The 19128-nt window shown below is 35.8% G+C and overlaps 2 protein-coding genes across 6 annotated transcripts in view; one reads left to right on the top strand and one right to left on the bottom strand.

The window, feature by feature from the left end:
• Window positions 1-13810, bottom strand: part of LOC5569714 — a 53498-nt gene extending 39688 nt beyond the window's left edge. For all 5 annotated transcript variants that reach the window (XM_021848180.1, XM_021848182.1, XM_021848181.1 and 2 more), the window contains exon 1: window positions 13007-13810. The gene's annotated coding sequence lies outside the window, so the exon portion shown is untranslated. The remainder of the gene's footprint in view (window positions 1-13006) is intronic.
• Window positions 1-19128, top strand: part of LOC5569713 (protein pelota) — a 101514-nt gene that overhangs the window by 53068 nt on the left and 29318 nt on the right. The window lies entirely within an intron of this gene.

Here is a 19128-nt window from a genome sequence, read left to right as displayed (position 1 = left end):
CTTTGTTGAGTTCTATCAAAGTTTCTATGAATAAGCAAAACGTAGGTAGAAAAGAACGCAAATAAGTTGTTTACACTTTTAATTTAAGGTGAAGATGAATCGAAGCCAAACTTCAAATTTTCAAGAGCACTAATCTGAAGAACCAAACATTCGTTTTATTTGAAAACCTAACACAGCGTAACAAAAATGACATTTTTGCGTGTCTCAAGGATTAAATTATGTGTCTCTAGTAGATTTGGGGTTGCTGAATCTGATGCCGTTCTCAGAAATGTCCCTACACGTCACTATTTTTAGCTACAGGTCGTCAAAGTTGTATAAAACACTGGTTTAATTAATGTTCACTTGAAATTTAAGGTAAGATTTATCAAACATTTCTGTGATCCAACCCACCAAGCATGCAAAATAGGACTTCAAGTTACATTTCAGATATAATTTAGTTGAAATTGCACGAATAAATTTAGCATAAATCGATTTTTTCAACATACTTGCAGTCTCCATCCAAATTTTTCGTTACTCTTATATGGCCAAATACAATACATTCCTAAAACACCAAAAAAAAAAAATAACTTTTGAGCATCGATAGTACTATGAACTTAGCTGATAAGTATTGTTATACACATAAAGTTTGAATTCTGTGGCAAAATAAGCAAATAAGTTGGCAAGTTGGCTGATATAGTCAAATTTTGCATTTTCAACAGCTAAGGGATTGCTCAAATATAAAGTAACGCACTAGGGGGAGGGAGGGGTTTCTCGGAAGTGTTACGGTCCGTACAAAATTTTTAAATTTTCCAGCAAAATCTGTAACGTGGGGGTGGGAGGGGGTTCAAAAGTGACAAATTTTGCGTTACGTAATATTTGAATCATCCCTAATATCTCAAAAACTAGACGTGCTATGATATTTTTGAAGACGGCAATGGATTCAGCAACCCTTAATTAAGTAAATAGCGGTATTTCGATGCTTGAGACAAAAACGTGTTCCGCAGTGTAATCGATTGCTCACTAGCTGATGGTGATCAATCGATTAAGTTTTCAGCTCAAACGGGTGTTCGGTTCTCCAGATTTGTGCACTTAAAAATTTAAAGTTTGGCTATGATTCATCTTCACCTTAAGATATAAATTTAAGATATACAGTGAAACTTCTTTAGAAATCTTTTGAAATCATCAAAATTGACGTCAATGTCAGCATGTTTCCACATTCGATAGCGATTCGGCCAATTGCTTCACTAGCATTCAGTACACTCAATACTGAATCGTGCCCAAGCATTTAATCGGCGTTATTTACCTTGTGCTTGGTATTAGCCAAGTCAGTCGAGCAATTTGTCGGTAAAATGCGCGGGAGTTTTATATTTTGGGAAACTTGTCCCTAGCCTAATGGACATGTACGGTCCAAGCCGTACGCGAGGAAAGAACGCAACAATCCGATTCTAAGACGTTTGCTTCATAATTGTTCGAGCCCACATTGTCAGATTGCATGAAACAAGACAAACTAGTTTTTTTCTTGCTTTTCTTGGAGCATTCTCCGGGGTTCCTTCTCACGCTCTCCGGCGGCCACCTTCCTTTGGCTGTCCATTCACCCACCCGCGATTTAAACCATACTATAGACGCAGTAGTTTTCAGATCGTGATTCTGTTAAACAGTGGTCCCGAGTGTCTTAACTGCGTTCCAAAACCTGATGCAGTTTATAATAATGTATGATTTGCTAGAATTATAACAATTGAGTCAGAACTAAATTGAACCGACATAATACCAGGTGCCGGCCGATTATCTTTCAAAAAACTTGTCGCTAAAGACCATGATAAGAATAGCAAAAATATCGTGGTAAAAGTCCATTTCATTTCCACAATAATTCAACATAAATATCCTTTAGTGTCCGTTAAAGAACTTACGAACCTCAAGATATTGTCAGGAATCTTCAAAGATCATGCTATAAGTCCGACGAAACGTACAATTGGAATCTTTCAAGGATCTTGTTAGGTACTGGCAAACTCGAGAGACTTGCTAAGAGGAAAAATATCCACGTCATATGCAGCGCAAATTCCGCTGTCACGAAACGTCAAATGCAGCCCGTCGTTTTTATGGCTCAAAAAGTGAAAAGTATTGTATTCAAAATAAACTTTTAATAAAACCCTCAGTCAGTGGAGCAGATTTTCCAATGATGCTGATATAGTAGTTTACGGTGCTGTAAAAATCGAGTTCTGCAACGAGTTACGTACAACATTTTTTGCACTTTAGTAGAAGACCACTTGAGGGTATCAGAAATCATATCGGAATGCATTCTCCATCATTTCACAAATTCTGAAAAATTGTTGTGTTATGATTCATTACGCAACTCAAAACAGTTGCGTAATAAGAAAGCGTTGCGTAATGAATCATTACAACACTGGTTTCAGTAGCGTAATGACTATTCCCGCACTGTATACTTCAGAGCAGGAAAGTAGGCCGTTTCCTGATAAATTGGCGTGATGAAAATCAGCCTATTACGATTAGAAATTGCAAAAAATCTAATTACAAAACTAGTTATTCATAATGTCTACTAAGTTTGCTGGCATGAAATTTCACTCAAAAGGCTATGTATGCTTCGGTGTTATGCAAACGCAATAGTTTTTTGCTGGGATGTTCATGTGAGAGTTTGAACGGCTTGCGCATGATTGATATAAACACAGAGTGGAATAAGAAAAAACTCAGCAATCACAGAAAAAGAAGACCGTCTCCGCGAGTCTCGTCTCAGCTTGCAAAGAACCACGAGAGACAGAAATCTGTTATAAATTTCAACGACTATAATCATCATTGTTCAAGAAAACCACTCAGCAATTCGTTAAGAATCTTGCAGACTTGGATGCAATAAGAAAAGTATCAGACATCTGTTGATAGCTTCGGAAAAATCCGTCAAATGTATAAAAAAATCTACAAAATAACACGGAAGACAAATGTGCGAAATCGTCAGTCTCCTAGGGATTCGCGAACCACCAGTTGGAAACCACTGCTCAAAAACATATCAAATTTTTGAATGAATAAACAAATCAAATTGGAACTAATATTCTAATTCCATTAAAATTTCTTTTTGTAATTTGATTTTCTTTTAACTTACAGTGGAATACTGACAAACTCGAAGATTTGTTATCAATTTTTTGCATGAAAATACATCTTCAAATTTTCAGGAGTACAAATCTACCCAATTTATTGCTCGTTGGTTCTCTACAATCCAATTTAAAAAGTGCTCCGCAATTCAAAAAGTCTGAAAACCCCTGCTCTAGAGAGACCGGTTAGCTAGTGAAGCACAAATCTTTGATATATCAACTTAGTTAATCGCCTTTCCTTCTCGCTCATGCTGAGTTGCATAGCCGCAACGCGGCGAAGAACATTGCAGATTGAGCCGGTTTTTCTTAAACCCATTAAATTACATGCTTCTTGACACCCCTTTGGCGGATTTGGCATTAACGCCAAGAAAGAATGGCCCAACAACGAAACTGAAGGTAATTTTAGGTGCCAAATAATCAGCACCGAGTCGCATGCGTTGTAATTCAATTCCAAAAAAGGATGCGAATCGCGATTGCGCGCGCTTTGCAGTCCATCCATTGACGTACGCGCAGGAATGTCCAATTTGCATTTTTGTCAAAAAAGATGACTATCAAAAGACCATTCTTGAGGGAAAAAAATGCGATACCTCGAAAACTTCCGCAATGACTATTTAGGATTACATGTTAGTTTTCAGTTTTCTAAAGTTAAATTTGCTCTATAAATGAAAAAGGAAGCGACCGCGATATTAAAAAGTTCTACGGGATGGATCTATTTTACCATCAGAAGCGATACGATTTGTTTCTTCTTCTACGACGTTCGCGAAGAGAATATTAATAATCGATGGTCAGCCACAAGACAGAAGTTGGGAAACATTAAACCCAAAAACAGAAATCATTGCCATGCAACATGTTTTTTCGGTAGCTGAACAACTGCACCAAGACACGATTAAGTGTCAATCGAATGGGGATAGCCTTGTTGACGCCACCTTTCGGTGGACGACACCACGTTTTGGTGCGACATATTTCGAATGCCTTGTTCATATAGGAACAAATACGCGCCACATGTTCAAACAAAAGTGTTGTAGGCGATTAACCTTAATCTAATTATGCCACTTGGTTAGATACGGGGCATGAAAATTTGAATATTGGGTTTCCAGCGGAAAGTATTCGTCCATGCTTCTATGTACCGATAGAAGCGTAAAGTATGCTTTATTTAAGTAAAGAATACTGTTATTTCTGATTAAAAACAAAAGCTACCATGAAACAATAACAATCTCAGATTTTTAGCCTCTCATAATTTTGTAATTATTGTAGAATTTTTCTTCATTGATATGAAAATTAGTTAAAAATATCTTCAAATACTCAGCCTAGACTTTACTAGCGACATTTTCAGAGAGAATTGACATAATTTGCATTATATTGGTTGGTATTATATACTCTTGAAGTTATTGCTGAGATTCCACCACACATTCCTCCAAAGATATTTTCAATAATTGCTCAAAAAAGTTCTAAGCCCTCCAGGAATTCAGCCAGTGATCCATTCATCGATTGTCACAGGATATCTAATGATGTTTCACAATTTAATCGTTCCATAAGCCTTATTTGTAGTTTGAAGTATCCTAGGGGCGGGACAGCATAGCACAGAGCAACATTTTGAATTTAGAGCAAGCTTGAGTTACTCGCATTTTGCTCAAAGCAATTAACGATTACTTGGATTAAAAAAAAACAACTGACATTAAGTGCGCGCTCAATAAGTTAATCATTTCTCTGTTACAAAGAATTGAATTAATTTTCCATTTCAGACCCAAAAGAATAATATTCGCTGGTAGTCCAAACTTGGATATCCCGCTGGAACTAACCAAAACAATTTGCAATATTTCCAATGCATCTCCCGTAATTGAAATTATACTTCGCTGTAGCCAACATGAGTAACGCCTGGTGGTGATCTCCTATTAGTAGTTCTACGAATTCAAGAGGAAATATCCATTATTGAGCTGAACAAGATAATCTTCATTAAACGAGATTATTGTAAATGAGTCGTAGTAATGATTGAAAATTATAATTCGTGAACACATTGAAAACTCGTATCAGTTTGTTCCATAATCGTTACGGATGTCTCTGTGGTGCTGTCATTTTTCATTGAGCGAAAAAATACCCGTTTGGATATCATACTAAAACAATAGATTCCACCTGGGAGGGAGAAACCAATACAAAATTTCTGTACGTCATAGTGAGCCGGGATTCCGCTGTCACGAACTGTCACTGTGAGCCGAGATATTAAACATTGGACTAACATAGAAAAAACGCGTAACACATTTTCGCATTTCATCAAAAGTGACAAAAATCGAATGAAAAACAATTCATGCACATAATGCAAGTAATGTCACGTAAGCATCTTTCAATCTGATTGAATATGAAGCATTTAAAAAACGCATCGTTTAACTTTTTCCAATGAAAATGCATATTTAGTGCATAGAAAACTGTGGCCCTTTTTCCATGTTTGTCAGGAAAGATCGAAAGTACACAACAAAAGAAAACTAGCGATTATTCCCAAGCCTGCCTTGATTGTTGTTGGCAAGCTGGAGTTATCTTGCAGTTCTGTGCCTCCCTCCCAGGATTCCACTAAAGTTGACAATAAACTTTACTAAAGTTGATAATATCTATGATACTGTAATTAATCGCTCAAGTTTACAGTGGACTATTGCTATTTAAAGGAATCACACAAGACAACGGATTAGCTTGCCTAAGTGCAATGGGTAGGAAAACGTTTCTTACGATAAGCTTTCTAGTTTAAAGCGGGGAGATAAACCAGTTTTAGACATATGACTCTAATAGAATTTCTGGAACAGATATTTGCTCCTTCCGTTCCAGTGAATGCTATCGGGCTCGGTTTTCGAACAGGCCTAATGCATCCGTATCAGTGAACTGCAAACTAGGAGCTCGGAGCTCACAAACTCTATTGTTAAATGCTGTGTAACAATGTTTTCCGCGGCTTTCTGGTCTAATATTTCTACGTAAATCGGGGGAAAAAATTTCCTGCCATCGTAAACACATGCCATCACAACATTGACGGAAGAAGCTTCCACAAAAAAACGGCTTGCTACTTGGGTTGCTAAGCCCACAGGAAACAAGCAACGAGAGTTACTCAGAGTTGCTCTGAAGCTCACTCAAGAGTTTGCTCAAAAGCAAAAGCTGTCCCGCCCCTAGGAAGCTAGGACAGGACGTGACAGCTCAACTAAGACTGCCCCGTTGTTTTCCAGTCAATAACCTTGACGAAAATCAGGGTTAAATTCAAAACTAGCGACATTTTCAGAGAGAATTGACATAATTTGCATTATATTGGTTACAATTAGGTACTTTTTATTCATTTTTGCATTGTAAGCTGCTTTGAACTTAACATCGAATCAAAATAGATTTAAAACAAAAAGATTTCATGAAGGCTTTCCAAACTTTTGATAAAAATTCTAATCTATGAACTAGCAACACGGCCGGGCTAGCAACAAACTGCCCTGTTGCAATCCAACTCAATGATGTGAAAGTAGGCCTTTACCAAAACGACCAATGAGAAGTGGTCTTTTTTGACAGGCAATTGGTTTCGTTTTTGTACTTTACCTGTCACGTCTTGTCTTAGCTAGAAAGTATCTCCTTTCATACCACAGTTGTATTATGTAAAAAAGGTTATTTAGAATTTTATTGGCAACTTTTTTGAAAAACACTATTTTGTGTGTGATTTTACACTGTACGGCGAGAAATGGCTCCCCCAGTGGCGTAGCTAGAGTTTTTGGGGCCCGGTGCGGAGATAAATTTGGGGGCCCTTCAAATAGAGGTTTGAAAAATATTCCTTTTATTACCGAACTCACAAGAACCTTCAATATTTTTTTCAGAAACATTTAACATTTGGAAGAAAATTTCGTTATAAAAAAGATGACAAAATATACTGCTGGTGTAAATTCACCCAAACGACGGCGTAGCCAGGATTTCCACCAAGAAATAGTTTTTGATGTTATGTTTTGTGGAAATAAAAAATACATATGAAGCTATTGCTTCACGAGTTTCTATATGTTTTTATTCAAAATAATCTTCAATGGTATTCTTGGATATCTTTCCATACGTTGTACGGCTTACGGTTAACCCTAGTTGAACGCTTGAAGACCCGTGAAAAAAAATCGGAACGATTCTTAGGAAAATGTTTGATGAAATCACCGAACAAATTCCTGAAATTTTAGTATTGAGGCAATCAAGCTAAAATGTTTGATTTAATTATAGATATTATTATATGAGAAACTCCCAAAGAACTTCATAGATGTATCACAGGAGAAAATATTGGAATACACCTTGAAAAAAAATATGCAGAGATTCTTCTGAAGTCTAAAAAGGAAACATATTTCCTTATAGAAGAAGTCCTATAGAAATCTTGCAAGAACGTTTAACAGATTTTTTTTGTAAAAAAAAAACTGGTAGATTCGTTGAAGAGTTTTTGGGGAAATCACTGCTTTTATCGCTTGAAGAACTCCTTGTGATAATGGACGAATCCAAGAAGGGCTCCAAAAATGAACGACGAATCTAAAAGGATTTCCATTTATATGAAATATAAATCTTGAAAAAAAAATCTATAAAATATCTATAAATCTCAAGGGGTATATTTGAAACAAGGAAAAAACTTGGGAACCCACGGGATTTCTTGGCCAAGGGTACGGCAAGAAATCCCTTCAGGGGTTTATAGAGGAAAAATGCTCAGAAGTCTCCTCAGTGGAATTCTTGGTTGAAACTTTGATAAATTGCTAGAATGATTCCTGTAAGAATTCTTGAAGAATCCATGGAAAAGTCCAGGTAGAAACTTTCGGAATCTCTATGGCAATTTCTTTGAAAGTCCCTTAAAGGCTAAGAATTGAGCGTTAGTCAAAATTTTCGAAGCATTTTTTTTCAATATTCAAACAAATCACAAAAAAAAAATAAGAACATCTATTTATCATAATTGACAAATTAAGAAACGGTCGTTTTTTCTAGATTTGTTGTCCATTCTGGAGAAAACTGCTACAGTCATCTCTCCCTTACTCGATATTTCGTATCTCGATATCGAGTTAGAGAACCATAGTAAAAGTTGGTTTTCATGGCTACCTCGATGGTCCCTTGGATCGCAGTTGCATTGATTTTATGTTCTGTAACTCGATACCTCCCTAACTCGATGGTCCCTTCAATATCGAGTAAGGGAGAGATGACTGTATTTTCGTTTTTGCAAATGTGCGATTCTAAATAGAACCATAATGAATATGAGAACGCCTGATAGATCTAGTAATATCTATCTATCAATATTATAGTGGTTTTAGGTAAAATGCATTTTTTTTTCAAAATTACTAAAAAAAATCTGATGAATTATTAAGGTTACCCGAAAATAAATTTGGGTGATTTTAGGCCGTAGTGAGAGTTGATCCAAGTCTCCTCCAAAACTTATTCTTGTCATGCTCATTTTCTTTTTGGGATCTTACAAATTTTCAGTTTACTAAAAGCTATGTCGAACATTTAATACTATGAGAAATCTTCACTGCGATTTTGGGACCCCTAGGAGCTCGGGGCCCGGTGCGGACCGCACCCACCGCTCCCCCTAGCTACGCTGCTGGGCCTCCTTACGGGACACTATAAGCCACCGTACTAGATCTTATTATTTTAGTTTTAAACCCGTTCGCAAGACATAATGTAGAAGAAGACAATATGTATGAGAGAGTAGTAGCAGTAGTTTGTACAAAAACTGGTTTGAAGTCTGATTTGAAACATGAAATTACATATTTTGCGGACAGTTAAATAAATCATGGTTCTTAGACCTTCATTTTTCAAACATTGTCGTTCAAATAAGTTTAGCCAGTTAAAAATTCTAGTTTTAATTGAAATCACGTGCGACGGCAATATTGCAATGAAACTGCAAAAATGGCATGTACTGACTGTCTATTATCGTTATAAGATAGCTATGACCGGCTATGGCCATATTGCCCAGTTTCTAGATGTTTTGTATAAGTTCTGTTTTATTGAAACAAAAGCGTTACCCTACACCATGATTTGGACTCATGATATCATGAGTTAGATTTACGTAACGCAACATACGCGTTATGTTTTTGTTGCTGTATGATCATCATTGATGAAGTGCCTAGAATCATGAGTCGCGCATACGTTTATAATCGAAAAAATAAAAAAAAGTTATCGCTCTGTAACTCGAACTCAGTACCTTCTGGTCGAGAGTCACGTACTATATCACACTACCGCTGTTACACTTTTAATTTTATTAGGAAAAAAATTGTTCGCATGTTAGTTCAATAATAAAAATTGAAGAAAGTAGTGAAAGGTACTACTTTGGAGTACTTTTAAAAAATACTCCATGGATCTACGTTAAAGGATATTTCATAAGTTTTTTTTATATTCCTCGAGACAGAACGAAAAATCTTGCTGTTCATATTACTTATGTATTCCTTCATTATTTTCTCCAAAAGTTCCAGTATTCCAAAGATTTTTTTTCAGGGATTCATTAAGTGATTTTTTATCGGATTATTAATTAATTTGTCGTTTTTCTCCCCTGGGGAAGACACAGTCCCCGTGTCGAAACGTGGGGTTGAAATAAAACTCGTTTTGATCATTCCAAGACTGCGTAGCCGTAAATTCCACAACTTAAATATACAGTCGAAAATATAGTCCAAAAAATACTAACATTACAATACTAACGTGTTTGAAACATTTTTCATATTTTCTCCATGGTAATTTCCATATAATTCTACATCGTTTTTCGGTCACCTTTAAATCATCACCGAAAAAGCTGAAAATTTCACTGAACACTATTTTTATGGTAAGGAAGATATGGGAGATTGAATTTTCAAACTTTTTTTAAGTTTTGGAACGCTCTGATTCGCAGTCTTCTAGGAATCCATCCAGTAAACTTTTCATAAATTTCCCTAGATTTATGAAGGAAAAACTACAATAGTATTCACTGGTGTGAAAACTTAAATGAACTTTTGAAGAATTTATAGAGATTTTAGTTAAGTAATTACTCGACAAAAGAGTAGGGGGAGATCCCCCAGTACCGGACACTTAAGCCACTAAATTGATAATTAAAAAAATATTGGTTCATGTGATCCTGTTACTCATTCATGATAAATATGATCATTTTTGTAGCGTACAAAAATAAAGTTGGAAATATAAATATGAATTTTGACATTACATTTTGATGATGAAATCTAGTACCAAATTGGCCCATTAAAAAAGGTGGCTCCCAATATCGGACACAATCTAGAAATGGCTCGAATTCTGTAAATTTGTTTATCATCGAATGATTTTACTCCATGAATAGTATATCATATCCAATTCAATGCATTTGCAAAATTTACAAGAACTATTAGGGTTTTACTTAGTTTGCAAGATGTCCATCAAAAACCTCTTTCATATATGACGGAAAATAACACATTTTAAGATGTTGTTCTGAATGTTCATTCTTCTTATTTTTATTGCATGTTTGATACCATTATCGACTGAATCCATGAGAAATGAATGTATTTTGAGGCACTGGTGCAAAAATAACAAAGATATCATATAGAAAATAAAACTGTCCGAAATTGGGGGATAGGAGGTGCTTGACCAAAAATGTAGTTTGTCCACATTATTTTTAAATATTGTACAAAACACATTCATACTTTCAAATTATAATTATTTTCGATCATGCTTGCATGATCCAATTTATTTTGTCATATTCAAAATAATTACAAATAGGGTCAAATTTTGGGCGATACGTCAAGTATTGAACGATTTTCAAACATCTCTACTTTTTCAAAAAGGCATGCATCTTTCAAGAATATGTTCTTCTTCTTCTTTCTGGCATTACATGCCAACTGGGACAAAGCCTGCTTCTCAGATTAGTGTTCTTATGAGCACTTCCACAGTTATTAACTGAGAGCTTCCTATGCCAATTGACCATTTTTGCATGTGTATATCGTGTGGCACGTAAGAAGATACTCTATGCCCTGGGAATCGAGAAAATTTCCTTTACGAAAAGATCCAACGGGATTCGAACCCACGACCCTCAGCATGGTCGTGCTGAATAGCTTTCTTTTCTTCTAATACTTCATCTTGATCGGACCATGATTTCTCATTTTTTCAACTTTGTCCGGTATTGGGTGCTGTCCGGTACTGGGGTATCTCCCCCTAATCTCTGTATAAATTGCTAGAGAAACTCTTAGAGACATTTCTGAAAGTCACTTTATGAGAAATGCCTAATAGAATTAGGAATTCGTGGAAGAAATCATAATAGATTTTCTGAAATAATCCTTGGAGAAATTTTTTGAGTAATTCCAGATAGAAATTGTAGATGGATTCCTGAAGGCTTCCATATATAAAAGAATTGGAAAAATGGCAGGAAAAAGTTTTGGAGAAATTCCTGTACAGTTGCCTGGAAAATATCACTAAACTTATTTCTCCATATTCTTTTTCTGGTAGAAGTCCTGTAGGAATCTTTAGATGATGAAAACAACTGGAGAAATCGTTTGAAGAGGTAGTGGAAAAATCTCTGGAGAAAATACTGGAATATCATCTGTGAAAATTTTCAGAATAATCCCTGTGAAAATTGCTGGATGTTATAGCGTTAAAGTGCTTAAGGTTAATTTTTTTTGCAACACCAGTTGGCTTTGATTAGAGGTTCGCTAATGTAGAAGGCGTATAAAATCTTAGTACGAACGAACTGTTAATACACAGATAAAAATATTTACATTCCAATGTAGTATAAATTGAAGACAACTGTAAAAATAAATCAAATTTATGTATTGTTACAGCATCATGTAAACTTAAATGAATATACATTTCATTTTCAACTAGACATGGTTGAATGTTACATGATCGTGTTACTTTAAAGTTAATTCAAATGATATCTAAGGTATTGGTCGTTGAAACTAACGTTTATTAACGTCCAAATATGTGCATCAAACTGAAATTTACAACATTTTTTCAGCTATGTCTCTCCAGTCAACACTCCATAATTCGATATTGAAGGAACCATCGACTTAGGGAGATATCGAAGGCACATGCGATCCATGGGACCATGAAGGTAGCCATGAAAACCAACTTTTATAATGGTTCTCTAACTCGATATCGGGATACGAAATAACAAGTAAGGGAGAGTTGTGTACAATAGATATAAACTCAGTGAAAGAAGAGTAAAATTAAGCGATGCAAGCTGCAATGTAGGAGGAAGGGTTCGAATCACTGGTCTTAGATTGAACCCATGACACTCTGTCTACAAAACAGAAATTATGACCATCATATAACGAACCCGTTAGCTGCCTGGCTAGTGAGCCATATTTACACATTTGTTTTCTGTTTTTACAATGACAGCCAAAAAAAAAAAAAGAATTTTCAAAATTTCCTTGAAATTAAATTTTAAAATCTCATATGTTTCCTGTTACTTAAAATAAAAAAAAATTGTACGTCTGATATAAACTTTCGTTTCATTGACGTGTGATATAAACTTTCATTTGATGAGTATTCAGAGAGAACTGATATTTCAAAACTGGACTTCAACCAAAGATATTATTAGTCTCTTATCTTCAATATATAGCGTGATGTACATATGCCTAGTAGGCATTGCCTACAGCAGCATCTCTTTTTTCTCTTCATCTATAGATTTACGACTACAGCTGGTAATAAAGCAACCACAGCTGATGAAGAAAAGGTTTACAGTCGCCGGCAAAGCATACTCAGTTCTGATTATTCGCCCTGTTTTCATACACTTCAATTACACCGTGGCCAATAAACTAAGCTAAGTTGTAAATTGTATTTTTCTTATTCCGGAACCCAACAGAGCTGATCTTCAAAACTTTCTTTTCTTTGCGGCGCAAATTTGCACTTCCAATCTTGAGTTGCGGTTTGCCCAAAGCCCAACTGCGATCACTTTCCAATCCATATTCCATTTCCATCCACTACCGCAGCATTGCTCACTATAAGCTTATGATTTTCATTTTCACCTTTGCTTGTCTCGATCTCGATGCTTATTTTTCCTCTTCACAGACTCTGGCGACTGGTGACTGTGTCTTATGATTTTAATTCGTCGTCATCAGCCCAGTATGCGCGTGCTCTGGGTGTCCCCAAAAGTGTCTGCCGTTTTATGCGATACTATCTTGTTTATTAGCAGCTCGCGTCGCGTCGCTTTGCCGGTTTATATAACATTCCACTCCGTTGAACTGCGTGGCTGCCCCGTTTCCACAGCCTACTGCGACGTCACCGTTCCAAGATCCTCCGCCAGCTCTTGAATCTTGTTGATGCACTTTGAATACGCGATCAGTTTTATTCCCAGTTCTGGTATTTCCAGCTGCTAGAAAGCGAGTTCACGTTAAACGCAGGTGCACACTTTATGATTGCACGTTTGCAAGAGATTAAAGATTCAAAATTCCGATCGTTGCGCTCGTGCATTATGGATTGCGTTATCTGCGATCGTCATATCTGCTTCGAATCCGCAATGGTTCCGGTTTGCAAACGTAAAGAGGAGACACGTTGACGATGATTCAGTGTCTGTTACTCCAAATTCACCGCGATACGAAACGAACTCGCGCGGTTATTAATCAATTTCAATCGAAAATAATTCAGTACGACAAACGCGTGAAGAAAGGCAGACGTTGTTTGCGTTGTGTTGCTTTGATGGTCGCGAACGCGCACGTGAAAATACTTTCTTCCATCTAGTACTCCGAGACTTATGCGCGCTTTTAGGTTTCTCGACGATGAGGCGTGTTTGAAACTCGCCGGCGTATGAACGACGACTGACTGAGCAGGCTGCGGCGACTCATTGTTCAGTTTCACCGACTTAGCTAGCTGTTTGGGATACACGCTCAGACGACACTCTCTCAGCTGTTGACTCTCTGCACAATGCAGTCTTCGCTCACGGTGAAGTTGTTTCACACAGTTGGATTCACGCAAAATTACGGTCCTCGCCAAGAATTCCAGATGTAACATCTGACATATTTAGTAAGTGTTAAGATATTTTGGTTACCTTTAGATATATGTGAAGATTTAGGATAAGGGACGAATCTGTATAATCCTTTGCACATATGAAATTACCGCCAATCGATAAGGTACGGCGAGGTAAGTGAATACAGAAAAATAAATAGCTTCCTTCATCTTTTCGTTCAGCAGCTAACGCGAATGATGTAAATCATACTTTTTTTATGGATTAACAAATGAAGAACTAAAATATCCTATCGAGAGGTTTAGAATGACGTCGAGAAGGAATTTCTATTGCATAATAGTAAATAACAAGTGTAAATTGGTTATATAGCTGACTCAAATCCGATACATATTAGAACCGTGAAATCCGATGTGAACTGCGACGGACAAATGTAGAGTAAGAGGAACAATAATTAGAAGAGTGATACCAAATATGTATGCTTGCTCAACCATTGCCAAAATCCAGTCTGCTATGTTTCATAAATCGGACTTTGCTAGAGTAAATCGCCAAACACAAAAATGATAATGACCACTGGCAACAGCTCCAAACTTTTCTCTCGAATACGATCGGAGAAACTAGACAACTCTTTCCAGTTAAGCTCTCATTGTCCCTTTCTCAATGAAAAGAGTCGGAGAGCAAGTAAGTAAGTCAGTCAGTCAGTCGACAAAATGCTTATTCAGCAGAAATAGTTACGTCTTATGAGTGTTGTGTCTTTACTCTCTTGCAAACATCTCACGAAACAAAGACAGCACAACAAGAATGCTGCATCTGGTTAGCATTTGTGAAGTAGGTAATACCAGAGCACTATACCTTCCTCCAACTTCCACTTCTCCATCTCTAAACAAAGTCCCATGCCCTTTTCTCGTTGGCTTCGGAGAACGTATAGACGACCGACCAGTTCAGAACGGTGTTCAAAGGTGCGATCAATGCTAATTAAGCGCTAAAGTAAAATGCAATTTAGCAAAATTAGCATTATGCTAAATGTGGAAAATCTTTTTTGGTCATTTCTGTATGCTGACGTATCACTCTGAGCCAGGAGTATCAACGTGAGTTAAAGTTCCGTTGTATATATGATTGCTTTATGTTTTGTATGCATATGAGATACATACATATGTTGAGTGAAATTAGTGCTATTTTTATGCCTCGAGCGTGCTCTAGTGCTGCACGAGATCTCATCCGCAATCGATGCTCGGAGATCGAGTAGAAATCGAAGGAAGTTGTGTTTACATGGTTGGTCTATTTTTGTGAAAGCGGAATATGTTGGTATACAAACCGGGTCATAGTTCTAGGGCATTATGACGATTATGTATGCAATTAACAGTACGAGCTACTAGCTATCATATGTTGATGTTGTGTTAGGTATCATATTAAGGTACCGCGGGGTAAGTGGGTAAATGGGGTAAGTGAAAACAATTGATATATTTTACTGAATATGTGAATTAACGTTTAAAACTCATGCGTAAACCTTTGAGGCCATTCAGAACATTACGATAGGTAAGAGAATTCTGAGATTTTTCAGCCATTTTTGCATAATAGAGCGAAAAATTGTTAACCTGTCAACTGTTACTCCGTAACAAGTTGGCGGCGTACAATCTTATTTTAATATTTTCAGTGGAAAAAAGTTGCGGGAAATAATTTCCTGTACCACTTCTTAGTTGTCCTCTGTGCAAGTTTCAAACTGCAATAAAAAAAGTTTTAGAATTAATTCGACGTAGTCCTAAAAATAACTAAACTTAAACACCGTCAATTTTCTTAGCAGGTGGGGCAAGTGAAAAGTTTATCATTAGAGATTAAATTTGAGTTTTCGTACTTAAGTAGCCATAAGTAAACATGGTTCGCAATTATCATAGAAAAACATAACGTGCTGATAATTCAAGAAACACTATACTCAAGCGTTAAATGCTATTAGAAATCATGGAACTTCTCTAAAAGATGTTGTCAAACATTACAATATTAATATGTCTACTTCGGGCAGCCAATCAAAAGGAAGACGTTGACTGAAAAGTTGCAATATTAGAGAACACACGGAAACCTCGTGGAATGTCTATGTAAGTTAGTTCAAAACATAAAAATGGGGTATAGGTCTATCCACATAAAAAAGATTCTAAATACTTTATTGAAGGATTCCGTTTGATTTCTCCCGAAAATAACGACGTCATATTCGACTTTCTCGAAAACAAATAACGAGCGGTGGAATTTCTACAGAGCAGAAATGCAATTGCTGTCCTAAAATGTAAGAACTAACATTGGAAATGTTGCAGTTATAATGTTGTCGAATCGTTTCAACTAACAAAACTGAACAGAAGAAAATTCAAGTGAAAAGAATAACATTTTCTTTGTTTACATGTTACTTATGTTATTGTTCATTGGGAAGCCTTAACAAATGTTAAAGCTAATAGAAATCGTGAATATTACTGTTTGTTTTTGAAATTATTGTTCAAAACGGTAAACTTTTCACTTGCCCCACTTTTGGGGCAAGTGAAAAGTAAAGAGACATTTTTCAAAAACTTTTTCTGTATTTTTTTCTTCAATTTTTCATAAAAATTAATTTCAGCATGCTGCTTATATTTGGTGGGAGTCAAGCTAAAAAATATAAACGACCTCATTTGTTTCAATTTAAAGTCTCTAGAATTTGAAGAATCTCAACTATGCGAATTCCATTACCCACTTGCCCCACGGTACCTTATGCTAATATGGTAGAAAATATTCAATTCAATTTAGTTTTTCTGATGTTTAGAAGTAATTAGCAGGTTTTTGATTCCGTTGCTTGAATCACTATATTACATAGGCTATTATGTATCCCCAATTGAGATTGAATGCCACAAAATACTTTACAAAATAAATACGAAGAATAACAAAACATTATTTTGTAAGACAACAAACAAAATTGTCCTTGTATTTCGTCACAAAAAAATATTCATTCGAGAAAAAAATGACGTTCCTACTGTAAAAACACATAACAAGTTTTTATTTAAGAGGTGTCATGTACTATTGAATCTATGATGGAAAACAATGAGTTCCGCTTTTACTTTATCTTCCTATATATTTAACCCGTAGGCTACGGGGCTGACATACAAAATTCAAATTGCTCGTATTTGAGCATAAATCAATATTGTTTAATGAAATTTTGAGGATTGCTTTACTATTAATTGGAGTTTCATAAGTAATGGAAAAGAATACATTCGGAGTATTGTTGACAAAGTTATTCCAGAGCATCTCTGGGTCAGGTAGGGTAAAAATCACATAAACTTCCTTTTAGAACTAATTCTCGAAAACTTATTCAAACAGACTCAAGTCAAAAAAGTATATAAACTTGCTTTATCGATTCTACGTGTTTCGCAGACGAAATTCTACACATTTTGCTCTAAACCAACTCGATTTTTCACTTTTAGAACGTTTACTTTCCGGATTCACAAAACGACGAAAGTAAGATTTACAACTTTCGCTACCTAACCACTACTTTCGCCGCTCCGCTGTATGGAGAGACAAAGTGACTTAACCACGAATCGAAACAAAACACTACTTGAGTTGATTTTACACTGGTAGAAAAACGTCGAAAGTAACTGAATTAATCGGCTTATCATTTTGTAATAAAATTTCTGTGGGAAATAACAGGAACTCCCTAGTTTTTGAATGCGAGCTTATTGTATGCAAAATTTAAGCTATGTACACGGCGAAAAAATGTCAAAAAGGTGATTCATTTTAAAACAGTTTTAGAAGACAGGTTGTGATTCTTCTGAATTTATTTTCTCAAAACCGTATGGAAGTTACTTACGTCGATTTGAAAAAGTAATCGAGAATTTATCATTTGGAAACTAAATATTTTCATACAAAAAGTAAACATACCAGTTATTTGTAATAAGTTACGATGCACCAGGGAATTTAGAAATGTATGATTAACCTAGAATATTGCTAAGGCCTCCAGAACATTATGAAGTTTTGACCATTATCTACATAGGTTCATACATTATTTTATGCGAGTAATGTCTAAGTTTAGTGCTTCAAAGAATTCATTAAAGCTTAACAGACCTGTCCACAAACTTTTAGAAGATATTGAATATTGGAAATCATTCAAATCGTCCTGGAGTTCAGGTCCTTAAGATCTACATAATCTACTACAGTCTATACTCACCCAATTCTTATGAAATATTCTCATTCCTACCCATAAAGCTTCATATGGCTCGGAAAGTGTACTACTATGAAGATTGTCACTCTTAAGGTCTTTAGAACACACTGAAGTAGTGGGCAAAAATTTCGGTATGCTGCTTGATAATAAAAACAAGATGTTTTATTGAAAAATATTGAGTTATGCTCAAATACGAGCAATTTGAATTTTGGTTGTCAGCCCCGTAGCCTACGGGTTAAATTAATGATAATTTGTCATATTGGCACAGTGGATGCTTTTATACTTCAATTGTGATCATTGCCAAAATGTTAAATGTTTCACTTACGTCACTTTGTCAGGTTATGCCAGTATCTAAGGTGACTCCCAGATTTCACTTCTCTACATGGGTGTAAAAATTTGTGTAAAAAACATTGTTTTTAAGTACCCGAAGAAAGCAATGTGCTAAAATATCTCTATAGATAGTTTAACCCTTGAAGAAGAAGAAAGGGTAGATATCAGAATCTAAAATTCATGAGTATGACTTATGATATTATGATTCCGTTGTGTTTTCAGCTTATGAAATTACACCATTCTGATTTCTGTTACGCAACATATGGCTTTTGTTTTTGTAGATGATTGCTCGAAATCATGACTCAAATGCATGAAATGACTTGCGCATCCATATATCTTTTGATTCATATTACCTACACTTGAGACCTCAGTGAAGTGTAACTTATCAAAATCATATAAATAGATCATTCTGTTTTCAGTTAGCACTTTATTCGCGCGCCATTGGAGTTATTTTATATTCCTGCTTATACGTGTTGACGCTGCGATTGTAACTGTTCAGTCGAGGATGGATTATCAACTGGTGAGCTCGTTTCATTCTTGTAATAACACACTTGTATCATAACATGTATTTTTTATGAATTTGTTGAACAAACTATGAATGGTTCGTCACTTGAGGTGTTGACATAAGCGCTTATTCATGTTTTATAAAATTTCGAGATTCAAACCTTTGAATAGTTTGATGTTTAAGATGT

The sequence above is a fragment of the Aedes aegypti genome, chromosome 2 (assembly GCF_002204515.2).
Source record: "Aedes aegypti strain LVP_AGWG chromosome 2, AaegL5.0 Primary Assembly, whole genome shotgun sequence".
In the NCBI taxonomy this organism is placed as follows: Eukaryota; Metazoa; Arthropoda; class Insecta; order Diptera; family Culicidae; genus Aedes; species Aedes aegypti.
Note: the sequence above shows the minus strand (reverse complement) of the source record. Positions and strands in the feature narration are given on the sequence as shown.